This window comes from Rhea americana, unplaced genomic scaffold, assembly GCF_003343005.1.
Source record: "Rhea americana isolate MKP2758 unplaced genomic scaffold, rheAme1 scaffold_171, whole genome shotgun sequence".
In the NCBI taxonomy this organism is placed as follows: domain Eukaryota; kingdom Metazoa; phylum Chordata; class Aves; order Rheiformes; family Rheidae; genus Rhea; species Rhea americana.
Window position 1 is genome coordinate 1,126,943 of NW_028185828.1, and position 19,149 is coordinate 1,146,091.

Sequence of the window (19,149 nt, forward strand, 5' to 3'; positions counted from 1 at the left end):
GCGCTGAGGTACCTCGGGAGGCGGCAGCGCGGCCGTTCGGGCGGGAAGCGCTGAGATTCCTCGGGAGGCGGCAGCGCGGCCGTTCGGGCGGGAAGCGCTGAGGTACCTCGGGAGGCGGCAGTTTGGAAAAGCTTTACTGATCGATGTCAGAGCTAATACGTAAACCAGAAACCAGTAATAATGTTCCCCGTATAAAATTTGGATTTTTTCACAGAATCTGAAAAAGGCGAAGATGAAGGAAATGCTAAGCATATTGACAGCAAGAAGGGGAATGGTGTGAACCTGTGACTCAAGACTAAGCAAGGTATACAGATATGCTATCTTTCTTCTTGTCTAGGTCTTAAGTATCTGCTCACTTTCAAATGCCCACTTAAGATTAGTTTCCTGTATYAGTCCAATTGTACCATGCAGGCAAAGTCAGCTTTGTGATATACACTGCACCTAACAGTTACCTACCAAAAATCCAGTTTTCATGCATTCACAATAATATGTTCTATTTTCCATACTGTATCTCAAAGACAAAATATGACAAAATGAACAACTCTTCCTACAATAACACTCTACCATAAACAAACTCCTGCATAAAATCTTGCAAAATAATACTCCATCAAACTCCTGCATGAAAACTTACACAGTAATACTCTACCATCAACAAACTCTTGCATAAAGTCTTCAAAATTCTTACTGAAAGTCTACTGTATACCATCTAGGAACAGACACACTATCCCTACAGCAAACAAAACACTCCAATGATTGGTGAGAATGTTTCAGTATGATTTCTTCTTTCCTAATGTACTATATATAATAAAGCCTGAAAGTTCAGAAAATCCCTGCCCCTGTGTTTGCTCAAACAAGGAGAAAGCACCTAAGAATCYTTTTTACTCTGGTATTAAAGGTTGGTTATTTTCCCCTACTCCCAATTTTAAGCTGACACCTTTCTCTCAGGTACAAAAGAGTGTCCTGTTTCAGAGAGGGGGACACAGTGGGTGACATTGGGAGACAGGTTCCGAGTGTCAGGAACTAGGGCATTTTTCACAGAGATGCGCAGCAGGTAAGATAAAGGCTGGGAACGGCATCTGGTCTCTCCTTTGGATGGTGAAGGGTGTGGACAATGTGGCATGAGTTGGGCATGGCCTCAGGCAGGCCCTACCTGCAGGGAGGAACTTTCAAAATTAATTTTGGCTTGAAAGCAGACTAGACATTTTTGCAATTGCAAATGGGGAGGGGCATGCCAAAGGGAGAAATCTCTAAGTATTTGTGTAGTAAAGGAACCTGCTCAGCTCAGACTACCACTACTTCTGAGGCTCTCTCTAGCCAGCCAAGGGAAACAGCCTTGTTCCATGGGCCTTACTATAGCTTCAGAGACTGTCTTTTGCCATTTTTACAGAGCAGGAGGCACAGAGAGACTTAATAYTATGCTCAAGGTCATGCAGTGCACCTGTTGGCAGAACCTAGGACAGAACCTAGGTATCCTGAGTCCACTGGAGCTTCTGCTCCTAAAAAATCTGGGAAATCAGATCTATGCACCACTTGTATTCAGCTTAAAGGCAAAATGTTTCTCATGGGCTGTAAAGCTCCATTCAACTGTTCAGGTCCTTGAACTTGACCTGGGTCTTGTTCTGTAACAACAGTTCCATAGGTACTGCCTGTGCCTGTGCCCAGAGGAACAATGATACTTCGTCTGGTTTACTAAGGCAGCTGCACACGTGTATAGCTCTTCATGTATAATTCTCAGTGTTTCTTACTCCTAGGGTATCTTTTTCTAGTTAAAAAGAATACTAGTCTAGTATTGTTGTTTATGATGTAAACACTCTACTGTAAAATACAAAGAGCAAGGATTAGTTTAAAGAACATAATCTTAAGTTTCCATCAGCTGAGCTTGTCTTTCCTTTTCCTGCACTCATATAACACAAAAGCAAGCCCCTTGCATTTTGCTAAAGGAACTTGAATGCTTACATAGAGCAGACAGTGCTTTCTGGTCTGATTTTCAGAGCTGCTGTGCCCTTTGAAGCCACTGGGAGTGATTCTTCATGCTGTGCTACTGGTTTTAAGACTGTTAATTCCTAGAGAAGTCAATAGGCCCAACTTCAGTGAAGACCCGGGATCCGAGCATCTTTGGAAATCTCTGCTATAGGTGTTCAAGTATCTTCTGAAAGACTGATTCACAAAAAAAAGATGCTCAATTTGCTGCAGAAACAGGAAGGGTTGCATTGCTCTTGCTTACATTGGGAACACTGACTCATGGAGTGTCTCTCCAGGAGATCAGGAACACTGGTAATCACATGCGAATTCACAAAATGGATTCATCTATGCAGTACAACAGATAGCTATCAATCAGACATCCTATTTCAGACAGTTCCTTCTCTATATGATCAATGTTTCTTGTCCTTTTGCTTTACGCATTTAGGCATAGTAACATCAAAAGTAGGTACTTAGTCATAACAAAAATATCACTTAACAATCTATTACTCCTAACCACAAGAAAAATCATTTTCCAAGCACAGGATTCCCAATCTGATTCTTAAGAGTTTTCCCAGTACTGCTCACAGCTGGATATTCAACAAGTTTACAAAAATCTCTCAGCAGGATTCTTGAGCAGAACAAGTGCATGGAGTAAGAACATTTGGTAATCAATGTGTAACAAATAAAGAGCTTGAGAGCAATCAGTGGGCAGTATAAAATATTCCCTGTCTGTCTCTCACATATCCATGTTCCCCTGTCGAGCTAAACATTTCTGACGGCTTTAAAATATTCGTTCTCAGAACTGTTTATTGCTACAGTCTTGATTGCATTTGTATCTTAGCTGAGATAAAAAGCATCTGACGGGGAGTTTCTTATACCTATTGAGGTTAGATGAAGAGAAGACTGCATGTGCCAGACAGGGTCTGGCTTAAAAATTAACTACCAATATGAAAACAAAGGTTACAGGACCCCAAATCCTTGGAGGAGTGTGGTGAAAAACTCCAGAAGGGATATCTATGTGCAGGTGAATCTAAAGTACAAGAGAGCTTATTTTCACATTTGCTGCTTCAGGATGATCAGACAAAGCAAAGCAAGTGGCAAGTGCAGTAGAATTAGACTCTATTAGTCTCCTGTTATTGATCTGCATAAACCCACCAAACTTTAATTTTTAGCTCCAGTCTGTAATAAAGATTCCTCTACAGTGATTACAGTGTTGCTTAGCTACAATTGGCTATGTATTATCAGTACTTAAATCATAAACGTGGACAGTGGAGAAAGCACACCACAGGATAAGCGAGGTGTGAAGGTGAATGCTCAACTACCAGGAATCAAGTTTGAGACCAGAGTACAGATGACAGAGTATGTAATAAAAATGTGTTAACACAGATAGGCAGGGACACAAAAACCATGTTTAATGCTGATCTTCACTCCAAACAGGTACAGAATAAATAGATTAGAATCAGTTTGGGTCCCTAGACCTTTGTGGTAATCTCTTTAACCAGGGCTCATTAATTCTCAGGGAGCTTAAACTCCWTGACTTTAAATGCCCAAGTTAAAGACAGTAAAATAGCTAATTTAGCTGCAGGATCTCACTGGGAATAAAGTAGAGTATTAACATTCATATGAAAATTTCGCAGATTAATGACCCAGCGAGAATATTATATAGGTTTAACATGTCTAACAAAAGACGTTTCTGTAAGAATGAGTAAATATTGTCCTTTTATTTTGATTACAAAGGAACAATGCTTGAAGAGTAATGCTCTACATTTAATTAAAAGAGAAAATTGCACCTCCTAGAAAACTTGAGGTACCAAGTTAAAATAGGAACTGGTCTAGAAAGGGCCTTGTGGGACAGCAAGACCAATCCTGGCTATCCCAGACAGTCATCTCCTTCACTGCTCTAATAGCTAGGAACCTTTCTGTAATTTCCAGCCTTCATTTATTCATGGCCAGTTTATACCAATTTGTTCTGGTGCCAGCTTTGTTCTTCAGATTCAATGGCTTTCTTTCCCCATAGGTGTCTGGTGCCTGTTTTGCTTATAAAAAGCAATTGTGTGGTTTCTTAGCATTCATTCTGCTAAACTAAACAAGCCAAGCTCTCCCTCTCTTAATGTAGACACTCTATTCTCTGATCTTTCTCATAGTTCTTGCATTATCCTGTCATCCATATGCAGTCATGTCTAGCTGCTAATCAAATTTATTGTAGAAACAGCCTGCATTAGGACTATTAAATTTTTAGCCCTGTTACCATACTCAAGTTTGTAAGGCTATTCCTCTGCACTCACAGTTTTTCCTGAGTTTTATTTTTATTGTTAGCAGGATCTCCATTACCATTTTTGTCACTAGAGTCATCAATGAAAATATAAAACCAAGTAGATTCTAAAACTGGTCTGTGAAAATCTCACAAGACCCTCCTTTTAGCACCACTTACTGCCAGCTTCCTTTTAACTTCACCCATCAAAAACACATGAGCAAATGCTCCTTGAAAATGCCTGTTTGGAGATTCAAATCTTTCTCCTTTCCAGTGTGGATCTCTATCTGACTACGATCAGGTGCACAAGACAGACTACATAGGCTGATTCCACCCTGATATTTAAGGAGCCTGTTTCAYCCCAGCTGAATGTCTTTAATAAAACAAGTCTTTAACAAGTCTTCTCCTTGTTAACAGACAGGAGTATTGCCTGATTTAATTCTGCTATGAAACAGAAAAAAACATGCAAATCACAAGTTTTTTCTGTTGCAAGTGCAAAGCTTGTTTTCCAACCAACCCTGATTCTGATTACTTCAAAATCTGGCTTGGAAATCTTTGGGAAAACAGCCCTATGTATATATATGAATGTAAATATTTTTCTTATTTAAAAATGTAATTAGACACAGCAGGGCAGAATTTACAGTATAATTATGCAAGCATAAGTCATGGAGGCCAGCATGTGCTATTCAGTCAAGACAGACAACATCTAAGCCTGCAATAACCCTATTAACAGAGGCTGATGAATAATACAAGTTTCCTATATTTGCTTTAGGGTGCAATTCACCCATCTGCAAAGGGTCAGCACAAGAGCTGTGTTCAACTGAAGTCTTATTTAAGACCTATAAATAAGGCATAAGTGATGCATGGCCTTGCACTTCTCCTTTACACAGGGGTGAAGTACAGCCTTATGAAATCATTGTCTCAGCATGTCTCTTCTCCTTGTAATCCTATTCAATACCAAATGAATAATAATCTGATGCATTTTTCTCTTTTTCTATCAGTATTTTTATAGATGACTGTTCAAACTTCTGTGCTGGTATTCAACTCTCTCTATGCATTAATCACCTTCCCCCCAAAAGAGAACCTCTGCACACATCATGTTCATCTGAAGTATTACAGCGTTATGATCAGTATTTGATAAACATACAAAGAAATAAATAAGTCCCCAAATACTTCTTTCTTCTTTCTCCCTGTATCAGGAAACATAAAAAAATATTCAGAGACAGAATATGCAAGAAYACTTTCTGGTATTTGACTTTTGATTTCTAGTTTTGATTGTTTCTTTCTCTTTAATTCATTTGACCCTTGAGAAAAAATATGGTGGTAAATAGGAAAATTAGGAAAGGAAGAGGAAAAAGTTCAGATAATGGAAAAAAATACAATTGAGAAAAAAGACAAAGGAGCAGTTTTGAAAAATAGAACTTGCAGATTGTCTTAGTTTTCAATTTTTTACAATAAGATGTCGAAATAATAGAAAGAAACTGTTACTTTCATCAGAAAACAACCTCCTCACAAAATATTTACCAGCAGTCATACTGGTAATGAACTAACAGTTCCAACAGAAGATAAAATAGGGGGCCCTGGAGATTTTATGCAGTTGGTTTGGTTATTCAGACTGCCCACTACACATACAACATCTCTGATGGAGGCCAGTCTCCAGAAAATGGAGAAGTTTTAGATGACCAGTCCTCCAACCCCTTTCTTTAACAGTCGTCTTTCTTGGCAAAAGTTGTTTTAAACAGACTTTTTCCTACAAGTTACCACCAGATGGCACTTACATACCACAAGAGCAGAAAAGGGAAGTGGTCGGTCAGCAGAGGACAGTAACAGGACATAAATCTGGGTAAAATACAGTGGAAATATTCTGGCTAACTTGCCAAAGAAGAAGTCAATGCTAGAGTTATGCTTCTGCTGCTAGAATTATGTTTCTGCTGCTGGAGCAGTAAAAGGCTTTAGTGTAAGTTTTTGTATGTAACAAATGACCATGTATCTCTTCAGAATATATTTCCTTTGATTAAAACAATAACAGAAGAGAGTTTTTCATTCACACAAATAATGTTAGTGGCCATCAGTCTGTATACTTGAAAGAAACTGAGTTTTATCTGTAAACATTCCTGTGAAATTAAGAGTTCTGCAGGGATGTGGAAGCTCAGAGTGGCTGCAACTGGCCAAAAGTGAAAGCAAACCTGAGAGCTGCATATGAAATAACTCAGCCCTAGCCTCTACCACTGTATGGTTTGAACTCACGTATGTCTGATGCTGTGCAGAGTTTTTGAGTGAGTGAAGTCTCAATGAATGAGACTCATGTACTGGGCATGAGRTAGGGCTAGGTTCTGAACTGAGGATGGAAGACTACATTGTTAAGACTGCTTTTTTGGGGCTGCAAGGCAAGAGCTGTCTTTCCCATCCCTGGTCTATGGTCAGTAAGTTCTGAAGTGACATAAAAAGTAACAGAGCAGAGAGAAATAGGGCTGTAATTTTATAGTCTGTTTTCTCAGCTGTACAACAAGGTCAAGATATCCAGCAATTAGCATCCTATCAGTTTTGTTTTTGTCCACTAGGAATGCTCCCTTTCACAATGTTTCTTTTGTGCCTGTCATATGCTAAATGCAATCTCTAGCATTTTTGAGATGTTTAATTATTTTTCTTAGTATCATTTGTGTTGATAAGGGTTTTTTTTTTCTTTGTAAGAGAGAAGGAGAGAGTCTCACACAGAGAGTAAATCACTGGTTGATTGGCAGTGCTTCTCAGAATGGCTTCTGATCACACCCTTCTGGTGCTAAAAATGCTAATGTCACAAAACAATGCAGGGCTTCATCAAAAATATAATTTATTTTCCTTTTGAAGAGCGCATACTGATAGAGGGAGATGTTCAGACATTCTTTCTTCCTTCTTATTTGTGACCAGAATCCCAAGATTGTATAGTCTTTCTTCCTGCTTTAAGGAAGGCTCAGTCCTATATCAGCCATCCTTAATAGGTCTTTGTCAAAGGTTTCCATGAAAGAGATCTACATTCCTTCTCTGTAGTAAAATAGTAATTAAACTTCCCTAATTGCAAATTAAGCCCAGAACTTTTTTGCCTCAGTGGCCAAGAGGTACATCTGATTGTCAGCTCTCTGCAGTATGCTGATGTATTTCAAAATGTGCCATGTCCTCACGCTGCAGTCTCATAGCCTTCTCTTTTCTAGAGCAGTTCTGCCTTTTCACTTTTGTACATTTTTCAGTCTGTTTACATCTTTTTAACTTGTGGTGACTGGGAAGCAATGAGGCCCTACCAGTACTTAGCAGGATAATGACCTCTTATGTCCTACATAAAACATACTGCTTAATACCATTTTGCATTTTTTTTTTTTAGTCCAAAAGCATCACACTGTGGTATTCTTCTATGTGCTGCACTGTTACACTGTTACCCTCTTAATTCCTCTGTGTGGAAAGTCTATGTAGCGGGATATTTCCTGCATTTGGTATTTCTGCCCCAACTTGTCTTTATCCTATTAATTCCAGACAATTTCTCCAGTTAACAGGATCTTTTAAAATTAAAGGTCTCTCTTCCAAATGGCTATCCACTTCGGCCCTCCCCATGGCAACATCTTCAATGTGATGGGCACTCTGTCACCCTCCTTAGGACAGACATGCATGCACACACATCAGTCTTTGCCCAACCCCAGACTGCTTCACACTTGCTGCCAAACTGATTCAAGGAGCCCAAGGGCAGTCTAGAAACAAGCTCTAGGCTGGATGTGTAGCCCACTCCCAGTTGTAGTCTTCCCTCAGGAACCCTGCGCATTGCCTGGTGCACGTATCTGTTATGTGACGAGAGAGGAACTGTTGTGTGATGGGAGATGACTCGCTTGAACTACCCTAGATCTAGAGAGAGAGGAAAGGACCACAGGAGGATCACATGTGTTTCTTGCTAACACTAGCTGCTCTTAAAAATGATTTGCCTGAGTCATTTCTCCCCCCAACTTACAAGCCTGATTTTTACGTACTGTGGTAAATAATACACCTTGAAAAGACCTACACATGAATAAAAAATCAGGCTGTCACTCTGCTGTGCTCCTTTTAAAGAGAAAATGCTGAAAACAGGAAGAAAGATGTCTAATCTTGGGAATCTGGGAGCCAGTGTTTGCAAATGTCTGTTCAAGCAGGGGATGGCAGAGGAGATATGTGTGTGGGGTCACTGTAGTTTATGCTCATGAATAATGAATCTGACATTGTAGCTATGCAAATATAACCTAAAAATCTCCAAACTAAATAAAAATCTTGTTTGTTCTGTCAATTATTCACCAGCCTCATTTTCCAGCACTTGCTTGGAGTTTTGGAACTGTAACATATTTATTTAAAGAGGTGGAAGTGGGCAATCTACATAGAATAATATTGTGTGTCCTTATGAATCCTGGAATTTAGAGCCATCTGTGTATTTTAGAAAGCCAAGACAGGATTCATGGTCTGAATAGAGCAGAAGGATTTGATTCTTGTCAAAATTTCCTGAACTTCTATAGTAATGACTGAAAAATAATTACCATAAGCTAAACTGCACTAGGAAATTCTCCCTGTGATCAAGTTATTCTATAGTAAGCTGTTTCAGACTTTATCTTCTCTTAACTGTTCAGTGACAGCTAGAAGTGAGATATGGGATTGGCAAATCTCATGACAGTTGCTTAACCCCTCTGCATTCTTCAATTTTTTCATCTGGTGCAAAGCATTAATACTTGCTACTTTCCCACAGCTGTTCTATGGCCTCTCTGTGAAGCACATTGAGTAGAGAGGGGGAAAAAAAACCCTTGTTATCGTGTGATACAACCACTTAAAGGTAGTTAGTGCCTGCTACATAGTCTAATACAATACTAGATGTCTTCTGATCATTTTACAAACCTGTAAATTAGATGCAATTGCAGAGACTGTTTAAGCCAGCGGAAAAACTCAAGCTGACTTCAAGATCCTCAATAAGGGGACTGAAGCTGGGGTGTTGTGTATCCCCTTTCCAATCACTAGATTTTTCTCCTTGCTTTCAACAAACTCACAAATGGATTGCCTAAAGGAATATAAAGCCAAAAGCTGCAGACATTATTTCTCTACTGGGGTAACCTTTATAGCTCTTATGAACAATATTTTACACAGCTATTGCTTGGACAGAAGTCACTATATTGTTTTTTATACCTCTGTCTCTTGTCAGGAAGAAGCTAGAGTAAATTCTCCTTGGACAGCTCGGTGAAATCCTGACCTGTGTGCTGATCATTATTGTGTTTTCTCAGCTCAGAGCACGGGCAAAGATGTGTGTCAGGTTATTGATGAGTCCAGATCAGCTTTCACCCTTTATTTTTTTTTCTGTCAGCGGTATATACCTGGCTTTAGCTGTGTTGTGGCTTCCCATTTAACCAGTAACACAATCTGACAAGTAGGCATTTACATGTAAACAGATGGGTCTATGGCCTGTTTGCCTGGTATTTTCCACAGAAATAAATCATGAAGGCCTGGTCTAAGATGATTAGCAGCTTTAACTAAGGGCAATACTGTATAGAAGAAGAAAAGATCTGTGTGCTTGGTAGTGGTAATCAGAGAGGGAGTGCTGTGCTCCCAGTTATCTCCCCTTTGTTTGTTTCAACATGCCCCAGTCACAGACCACATGAGCTCGTTCAAGCAATAACCACCTGCTTGCCATGGGCGAGGAGCAATCTTAAAACTAACTTAAAAAAGCAGTGTGTAGCTGGTAAACTACCAATTAATTGAATTCTAGTTTTCTTCTGGTGTGCCTCTTACACTGTGTAGAGAGAAGTATGTGGACAGGTGTCCTACGGGAGAAAGGAAGAAATCAGACTATGTATTGGTGTCAAATAGTTCTCATGATGAATAGCTGCTGAGGATCCAGTCTTCTGATGAAGCACAACCATCTCCCTACTCTTTACCTGATAGAAATTATGCCAAGCAATTACTGAAATTGACTGTGAAATTAGCCTGGTGACAGACTGCCTGACATAGTCAACAAAGAGAGAGGGCATATCTGTTCTAATTTTTTTCATGTCAGCAAGTATATGGGAGCATGTTGCTTTGTGGCTGATGGAATTTCAGACTATGTTTTCCTCTCCTGTGGCGCAAGAACAGCTAACTCCCTTCCTCTGACACGTTGCAGAAGGCGTTTTTATAAAAGGTGGTAAGACATTTGATTCTGTGTCAAAGTTTCTTCCCACCGAGAGGTGAATTGATAGTCATTTCTGAATGCTGGAGAGGAAAATGGCTACAGTTATTTGCGAACAGAAAGAAGATTTACAATTTTCATAAGTTATCAACCTCAATTCAGGGGACCCTAGGAAAGACTGTCTGACAGACAGTGTCCATACTGAGCTTTATTACTTGCTTAACAACTGCATTTGTCTGTATAAGGCTGTAGAGGCATGAACGTATCTATTATACACAAGGGTGGAATATGGGAATTTGTGTCCTATAATGATGCTCTGACCAAAGCTGAGTTACTAGTTTAATGGAAAAACTAAGAATGGAAGAAAGAGTTCCCAAGGAATGAGCAAAAAGGGTAGCTGCTTATCATAGTCCTCAGCCTCTGTAAAATGAAGAAGAGGATAGGAGAAAATGAGATTGAAGTCAGCAAGACAGAGGCTGCAGAGAGCAGAGGTGCAGCAGGAGACATATAAGCTGTTYAACAGTAGTTAGCAGTCCCCTTACTTCCCTCTGTAAAGAGATGTGCAGTTGGACTTTTCTGCCTCAACTTAGAGGGACTTTCTGACTTCAACTAATCTGACAGTGTTTAAACTATTCCCTTTTCCTGACCATCAGGCCAACTGGGAGACACTGTGCTCTGTATGGTATGGTATGTTTTGGGTATGCGACATTAGCTATATCATATTAACCTCAGTGAATAACTGAGAATTACAATCTAAAAACAACTTGGTTAATACAGGCATTAAGAACATTATCAAAGGGTTAGCTCTAAGTAAATCTTTCAGGTAATTAACAGTACAGTTCTGTGAATTAGTGGAAATAAYCCACTGAAACGCTTGGATGATAGCCATGCTGAAGTGAAAGTGCCGACTTCTGTCTGATCTCAGAAATCAGCTGTTTTTGGCCTGCCAAGTACTTGAACAGAAAATTACTTAGAAACTCAACGTATTTTTGGCATAAAATAAGAATTGAGCAGTGGACTACAGAAACAAGTAAGTGGAAGAACTCTACTTGGGATCATCATTACTGCTGAATTCATATATAAGAATGACAAAAATAAATAAATACCAAAACCTAGAAACCACGCACCCATTATGAAGTAATTAAATAGGTTAAAACCTTTCTATCCTTTCCCCTGTTCCTTAATCGTGGCTCTTTAACCATGGGAAACTCTGTTCATGGAAAAACATACAACGGATGAGTTGTACTTCAAATATGTGGAGAGTTATGCCTTTATCTTACAAAAAAAAAAAAAAAAAAAAAAAAAAAAACAGGTACACAGTACGCCTTCTGCTTGCTTTCACAGACTTTCACATTAGTCTCCAGTCCTTCCTAACAGTCATAAGAGCAGATGATTTGAAAGCGAGCTACAGTCATGACCTTCTTTAAGTGTCAAGGGCATCTACTTTGCTTCCGAGCACAAGACATAACAATACAGATGTTTGCACACAAACAAAAAAAGACTCCTCCAAAAAAGCCCAGCCCAGTGGAATGTGGTCACATATCATCAGTCCACTGGTTTTATCCCCTATGATAGAAAGAGGCATGTATGCAAGTATTACAGTAATGTCTATCAACCTCTAAATCAAGCATTAAGGCTCCATTACCATTACACGATATATACATTTTGTCATTCCCGCTCTCCTTATTTCCATTGCAGATCCCAGAAGAGCACTGGAAACATGAGAGATGAGAAAAGCTCATAATTGCACATCATTTCCTTTGGTGCTGGCAAACAATGTTTACTCTGATACTTTCACTGTATCYAGTGAGCATGCAACAGCCTTACACAGATACTTAAAATAATGAGGAAAGATGCCGCTTTTAAACAAAGAAATGTTTTGCTTTAAATGACAGCAGCAGCAACAATAACTGCAGCCTTACAAAGAAGGCTGTCTACATGTGGGACTGTGAACAGCAACTCTCTTCCTGGTCTCCACCTTTTCTTATTTTTTTGCATTTCTGTCTTTTGGGAGAAAAAGTAAGAACAGGATCATGTTTCTAAGGGAAGACTGAAGACAATTACAAGCATTCAAATACACAGGTAGCTAAGAGCAGGCCACCAGCAAATGCTTAACGAGAATATAAAATGAGTGGGAGTGCTAATAAGGGAGATGCACACAAAGTGGTAGTTCAAGATCTTAGGGTGCTGGACAGTGGGCATTACCCTCTTCCTGACCRGATCTCCATAAGATAAGATTCCCAGGAATTTGGAGATCTTGATGAATTTATCTCTGATTGATTACAAATGAGAAATCAGGGCTTTTTATTCCATATTATTGCATTTTCAGGAAATAAAACTGCTCACCCTCCAAAAGGCCTTTTCCAGACCCCTGAGTCAGATATGCATGGTGCATTTAGTGCCTGTTCACACAAATGGAACATCTCTGATCTAAGGCAATAATTTCTCAGTGCTTTCTCCTTGCACATGCTGGCAGGATGAACTTTCTTGTGAGCTCTGGGAACTTGTCTATCAGGCAAACTGCAACTACTTTCATATTTTTATTCATTAAGGGAGTGAAGAGTCGAAACAGCCAAATGTTTCCCATGGTACCAGTGCACTCTTTTTAAGGTGATATGGGCCTGATCTCGTCAAAATTAATGGCTTATGGTTATTCATGCTATTATTCTTAATGGGGCCAAGCATATACTGTACCCAGCAAGAAGTTGTGCCTGACTTGTCAATGATTGATAACACATCATGACCTGGCTGTGCTAACTGTAAAGCATAAAAACTTCATTGCCAATAATGCCGCCGTGCTCTGAATAAAAAGGAACGAGGATAGAAAGGTACTGCAGGCACCCATCTGCCGATCCCAGCATCTTCTCAAACTGGTGATTCAGTAATCAAGTTTGCATGCAGGCACCAAAGTCTGTCAGAGGGTAAAAGATTTAGCAGTAGTGGGCCAGCCATATTCCATCATCTGTTTGCTAGGAAATGGGCAGACTGCCACAGCTTTAAGGCATAAGCCATCATTCCGTATTTATAAAGCAGCTAGTATTCTAGTAACTTATGATGCTGATCCAGCCTTTAAACTACTGCAATCTTCTTTACAAGGCCATTGACCAAGCATCACACCTTTAACAGTAACTGTGAAAAAAAACACTCAATTTCATACCTACAACATGGAAGACAACTGGATCCCAAAGATGTAACTGAGTAATTTGTTTTCATGATGGGGCTCTACACCGGAGACAAGGGAATCAAGTGAAGGCAACTGATTTTGAAAGATAACAACAGACTTCCTCCCTCAAGAAAATTGCAAATGATAGGACTGCCAAATGCCAAACTACTACAACAGTGAAAGATTAAATTCAACTGAAGAGGGAAACCCCCTTTTAATTAAAGCTCAGATACTGAAAACACTCGCACAGCCTAAATGATCATGAAAAGACGCAATGTTTCACTAGTAGGACTTTAGAGGACACAAACAGAAAATTTGCCTCAGTTAGAAAAAAAAAAGAAAGAAAATTCATGGAGATTTATATGCATTGTAAGGCTTCTGAATACCAATTGGTATGATCTGACTGAGGAAAAAAAATATCCTTCCATATGTTTATTAAAAACATATGCCTCTGCCCATTAGGCTGCAGAGAAAATGATTTTTTGTTCTTCTACTAGAAAGCAATGTTTTTCTGATTGCAAGAAAATATTTTTGCAACAGAAGGAAGCCTCCTAGGAAGCAGTTTYCTGCAGAAAAGGGTTTGGGTTTCTTCATTGCTCTAAAAGTGCCTAATTTTGTATTTTTAACCAATGCATTAATTACTGTTAGCCTTACAAACAATATCCCTAATTGCTTTATTCATTTGTAACAAGAGTTGTGAAGAAATATGAAAGAAGGGTTGAACTGCAGACTAGAGGGTTTAAAAAAACAGAAAGAAAAAGAAAATTTGCCTAGTTTTGATGTTCTAAACACTTGGGTCCCCTGGTTCATTAAGACAGAATCATCTCTGCACTATGCTTGATAAAGAACTGAAAGACTGAAAGGCCTTGATCGAAGTGTTAATATTTCTGCATCAGAGCAAGAGAAAGATTTAAATTGCCATTAAAATATCGTGTGAGTCTAACCTGCCCAATTATAAGGCTAATACCCCATGGCTCTCGGATCTGTGAAGTGTGTGTGTTTTAATGTGAATTTCGTGCTGGACTGGTGGTAGTTCTAGAGCCCAGACTTCCCTATGGACTACAGAGGAGATGATAATAACATGGGCAGCCAGAGTCAAATCCTTTGTCATGTAGGTACATTTGTGACTTATCAGCAATGCTACCTGTAAGTGCTAAGGATAACCTAAGATTATCCACGTCAGAGTGGAATGGTCATTTACAGTAGCACAGACTTGAGGACTCCAGTTTTCCACAGTAAAAGACCTTGTTCACCAATATTGAGATGTTTGCAGATGTCTAATTTGTTTCATCACATTCAACTTCTATTGATTTTAATGCAACTGAATTTTATTTGCATCTAAAAACTCCACCTCAGTGAGCAAAAGCAGTTGCAGAGGGTTCACTTGTAACAGGTTGGATTCAGCTGGAGTGAATGGAATTCAACATATGGAACGAAAGCACAATCAGACCCTGAATAAACAACATATCCCTTTGTGCACGTTCTCCACCAGATCGTATAAACACTGTATTTAAATCAAAGCAACCCTTTTGGCAATTTTGCTGAAGATGGACAATCTAGCCTGTCAGCTCCTATTACAATTACAAAGTCTTGTTTCCTAGTCAACATGCAAATATGACTAAACTTTTATAGATACAGACTGGGTTTGTTTTGATTATGGTGCCCATATGTTCAACTGCATCCCTAAATAGCACGCACAAACTTTTGGCTGTTGCTGGTACCAGAAAGATGCTGAAGAAAGATGCTGAAAAATTCTGCTCTTAAAGCCAACAGATAGTTCTACTTCCCCCTTCTTCCAGGTAAGATCATAGGATCACACAAGTCTCCTTCTATAGGAAAGCAAAAGATAAAACACACAGGATGCTACCGTGAGTCAACATTTCTAGCTCACGAGTAGGGAAAAAACAAAGTATTTAGTGACTTACACAGTATTCCTGAGGAAATCATTTTGCCTATTCATGCCTCTGTTTCCCCACTGGAAAGGTCTTTCAGAAAGCTCTTGAGAGCCACACGTAACTGGTATTTTTAATAGATCATCATGGATTTTTTTTCACTATTTTTTTTCTCTTAAAAACCCTCTGAAGACTTTTTAAGGAAAACATTTAATAATAYGATACTATTTTATAAATCACAAACTGTAGCAACAGTTACTATATATTTTATCTATGTGCCTAGGTATACCCTCTGAAACATTAGCCAGAAAAATGGAGAAGATATTTAAAATTATTTTTTAAAATCCAATAAAATCCAACAAGAAGCAACTTCCAGTAATAGCAATACTTTGCACTTAAAAACTCTTTCATCTGTGGATTGGAAAACGTTTTACTTACAGATAATGATGGTTTACAACACACTGACACATTTTGTCATATGTATATTTAGACTGTAGTAGTACTAAGCAGGCTTCAAGGTGCAGGTCTTAAAACGATAAACACTGCATACACACACACCAAGAGGCACGTTTAGTCCTTGGAGAGATGGTAAGTTATACAGGTAAGACAAACAATTRGAGAATGGAATTACCCTGGTCTACAAGTAGTTTATTAAAGCTCAAAGACATAAATGACCAAAATCAGACAGCATCAGTTTTAAGCCTTTTTTTCTGTTCTTTCTTCCTGCTTACAGTCCCTGAGCCAGTTGCCTTTTAAGGTGGCAGCATCTGGGCCAAGTTGACTTGGTATGAATTATCAGACTTTTGATACATCAGTAATTTTTCCAAGACTGTCACCAAAATGAAAATTGGATGCCATTGTATTACTTGTGTTTATCCATCTGCTATCACCGCTCTTATTTTCATGACATTAGAGAATTTTTGATGCATGTCCATGCACATTGCCTACTTGGATGAGTCCTCATACACATTAACAATTCTAGTGGTGACTTCTGCCAAGATCTTTTCATTGCAAGCTTATTTATAAATTACTGATTTATGAATCATGTATCTACTTGATGTGTACTTCAGTTAAGTAAGATGCGGGGAACCCCTCTGCTTCAAGCTAATCCATGATCACTGTGAGACACCTGAGCACCTCAAATCATCATAGACAAAGATAGATGCAGGTAGCATTTTACCAGCAATCTCCATGTCTTAAAACATAGGTACAAATCAATAAAAATCACAGCTGAAAACAGTTATCTTTGTGCTCTGCCTCAGGTTCAGCCCTCTTATATCTTGCCTATTGTATCAGGAAGTTGGTACCCAGACCAGAGAAGATTTGCTGACAGTAATAAATTAGCATGTTGCCTTGGAATCGACATATGCAGAAAAATCAGAAATTGCAAGGAGTGACATTCCACACGTCTCTGAAAATGCAACAACTGATATTGGCAAATATGTTTATTGTCTTGTTTGTTCCAAGAAGAGAGGAAATTAATGCCAAATCTGTCATGCAAATATGCATAGTTCACCAGACACTGCATGCAGGCTACCACCAAGTGGAGTTTGGAGCCAGTCACTGTCACACGCAAGTGGACAACAGATGCCAACACAGAGTTTACACATTTTATGACCAAAGCTATTCCAGGGCTCCTGAAATACAGCCCTGGTTGACCCTGACAAACCAACAGAGGCAGGCATTAGCAATGGATATAATCACAAAGAACTGTGCAAACTGCACCCATACTATCTAAAAGATTGACAATGAAGAGACAGCTAGTACTGAAAGTCCAGGTTAATGAATATTTGTACAGCTGTGATGCTTTGGGGAAATAGGGAGTTTTACAGTATATGTAATTTCTTGTGTTGTTTGTAAGATACTTGAAACATTGAAAAGTATTGCAGTTCCTTACCTGCACCTTAGTGCAGGTAATCACCAATACTTGAAGAGAAAATGTTATAAATATATTTTTGCAAGTACAGTCATTAAAAATATAATGACACCAGCAAGCAGCCACTCAGCCAAGGTTCCCATATCCAAGCAAAGGTATAGAGACACATGCATCTTCTAACAGCACTGGTAGAATTTTCCGTCTAAAACCAATAGCTGAAATTTTCTCTCAATTTGTGGCCTGTAGGTCTTTTGGAAGCACGAGCTGATACAAAATACAAGAAAAAGGGTAGGATTTAGTCCTTTAAAATCTAAGTGACTTATCCAAGGATGCACAGGAAAATTTACTGCATGCCACTTAACATGAATTCCATCCAAGATGATGATTCTTACCTAGGCTTTTAAAGTCACATTCCTCTCTCTGGCTTCCACAGATGCTTACAGGAACCATAAGAGTAGCCACAGAAAATGAAAAAGTCCACATGCTATCAGCAGTTGTTCCCATGGGGGTGAGGAAAAAAAAAATTCTAAACAGAGAGCCTTAAATATATACTAATTAGTAAATGGAGAATACCTATCACAATCAATCTAATTTCAGTGTCTGGAACTTTATTCTTAGGAAAATAGTCTTTTGTTATCTCTGATGTTTCTTTAAGCAAACAGACTGTAAAAAAAAGATGATTAGATTTCCTTTTTCTACCCAGAAAACCTGTCTTAGAGGAGCAGAGATGCATGATCTATTAAATAGCATGAGCTGTTCTCAATCTCAAAGAAGAAATGCCTGCTTGCAAATTTCCCAAAGATACCTGAAATCTACTGTCACCAGAGCAAAAACAAATCGGAGATGTCTTCTCTGGGAGTTTGGCTTTCCTTGTAGTCATTCCAATGGAGTCCACAGTGGATAAGTCACCTTAGGTAGGATCTAGCTTAGATTCATTTATCTATATGAAAGTCTGAACATAAGAGTGAATACAGATTCTCCCTAAATCCCGTGGAGAAAAGGAAGAGCCACCACACTTAGCTTGCTCAAGAGATGAATGCAGCTCTTACAGTTCAAAAGTAACCTGCCAGTCACCTCAGCATGCGAAATTAAAGGTATAGGCAGACCCGTGATCCTTTTCTGCTGTCCCAGCACCACTCATTTTTCTCTTTTGGCCTCTTAAGTTAGGTTTGCAGTAATTCCAATCCCTAGATCTAAAATCTTGCCACAACTCAGTTCCTGTTCTGCACAATAGAATAGAATCAAGCTGATGTCTTTCTCCTATCCTTTTTGTAATGTTTATTTGCACTGTGTACTTTCTGAGATGTAGTCTTAAGTGTGCATCTAGACACATACAGTGCCTAGCACCACAGGGAGTTTCAAATGAAAGAACAATCTCAGTATACTATGAGATAAATAATGATAGTAGTATATTACTGTGTTATGCTCTCCCTCTTAGGTGTAGTTAAAAAATTAAAGGTTCGTTGTAGAATTTATACAACCTTAGCATTTGGATGGGAGGTTATAAACTTCTTCTCTGATCTCATGTCATTTTATTCTTTCATTTGCATTTTGGGAAGGAAAAGAAACCTTTTGATAAGGCTCCTGTGTATAAATCTGTTTATTGTCTTCTAACAGGACAAAATGTTAGTTCTATGCCAAGTGTCTTCAATTAATGGACTACAGGTTTAAAAGAATGAGAAAATTGCCAGAAATGTTCCTGCATTTGTTCTAGCCGTGAAAAGCATTGATTTAATTAATCTTCCTTCATCGGCAGCAGAAAGCATGAGTCTAATTGCAAGCTCAGAAGCATCAGTTGTCCAAGTGATTGGATAGTAGTTAGAGATGAAAGAGAGTAAAACAAGGCATTGATGAATGCAGGTTTATTAA

The 19,149-nt window shown here is 38.9% G+C and overlaps 1 long non-coding RNA gene across 1 annotated transcript; it reads left to right on the forward strand.

The window, feature by feature from the left end:
- The first annotated feature begins 79 nt into the window (after window positions 1-79).
- On the forward strand, window positions 80-2,117 carry LOC146598068 (uncharacterized). Its single transcript, XR_014895335.1, has 3 exons — window positions 80-102; window positions 215-304; window positions 1,992-2,117. It is a non-coding gene; the product is annotated as an uncharacterized LOC146598068 (long non-coding RNA).
- The last annotated feature ends 17,032 nt before the right edge of the window (window positions 2,118-19,149 follow it).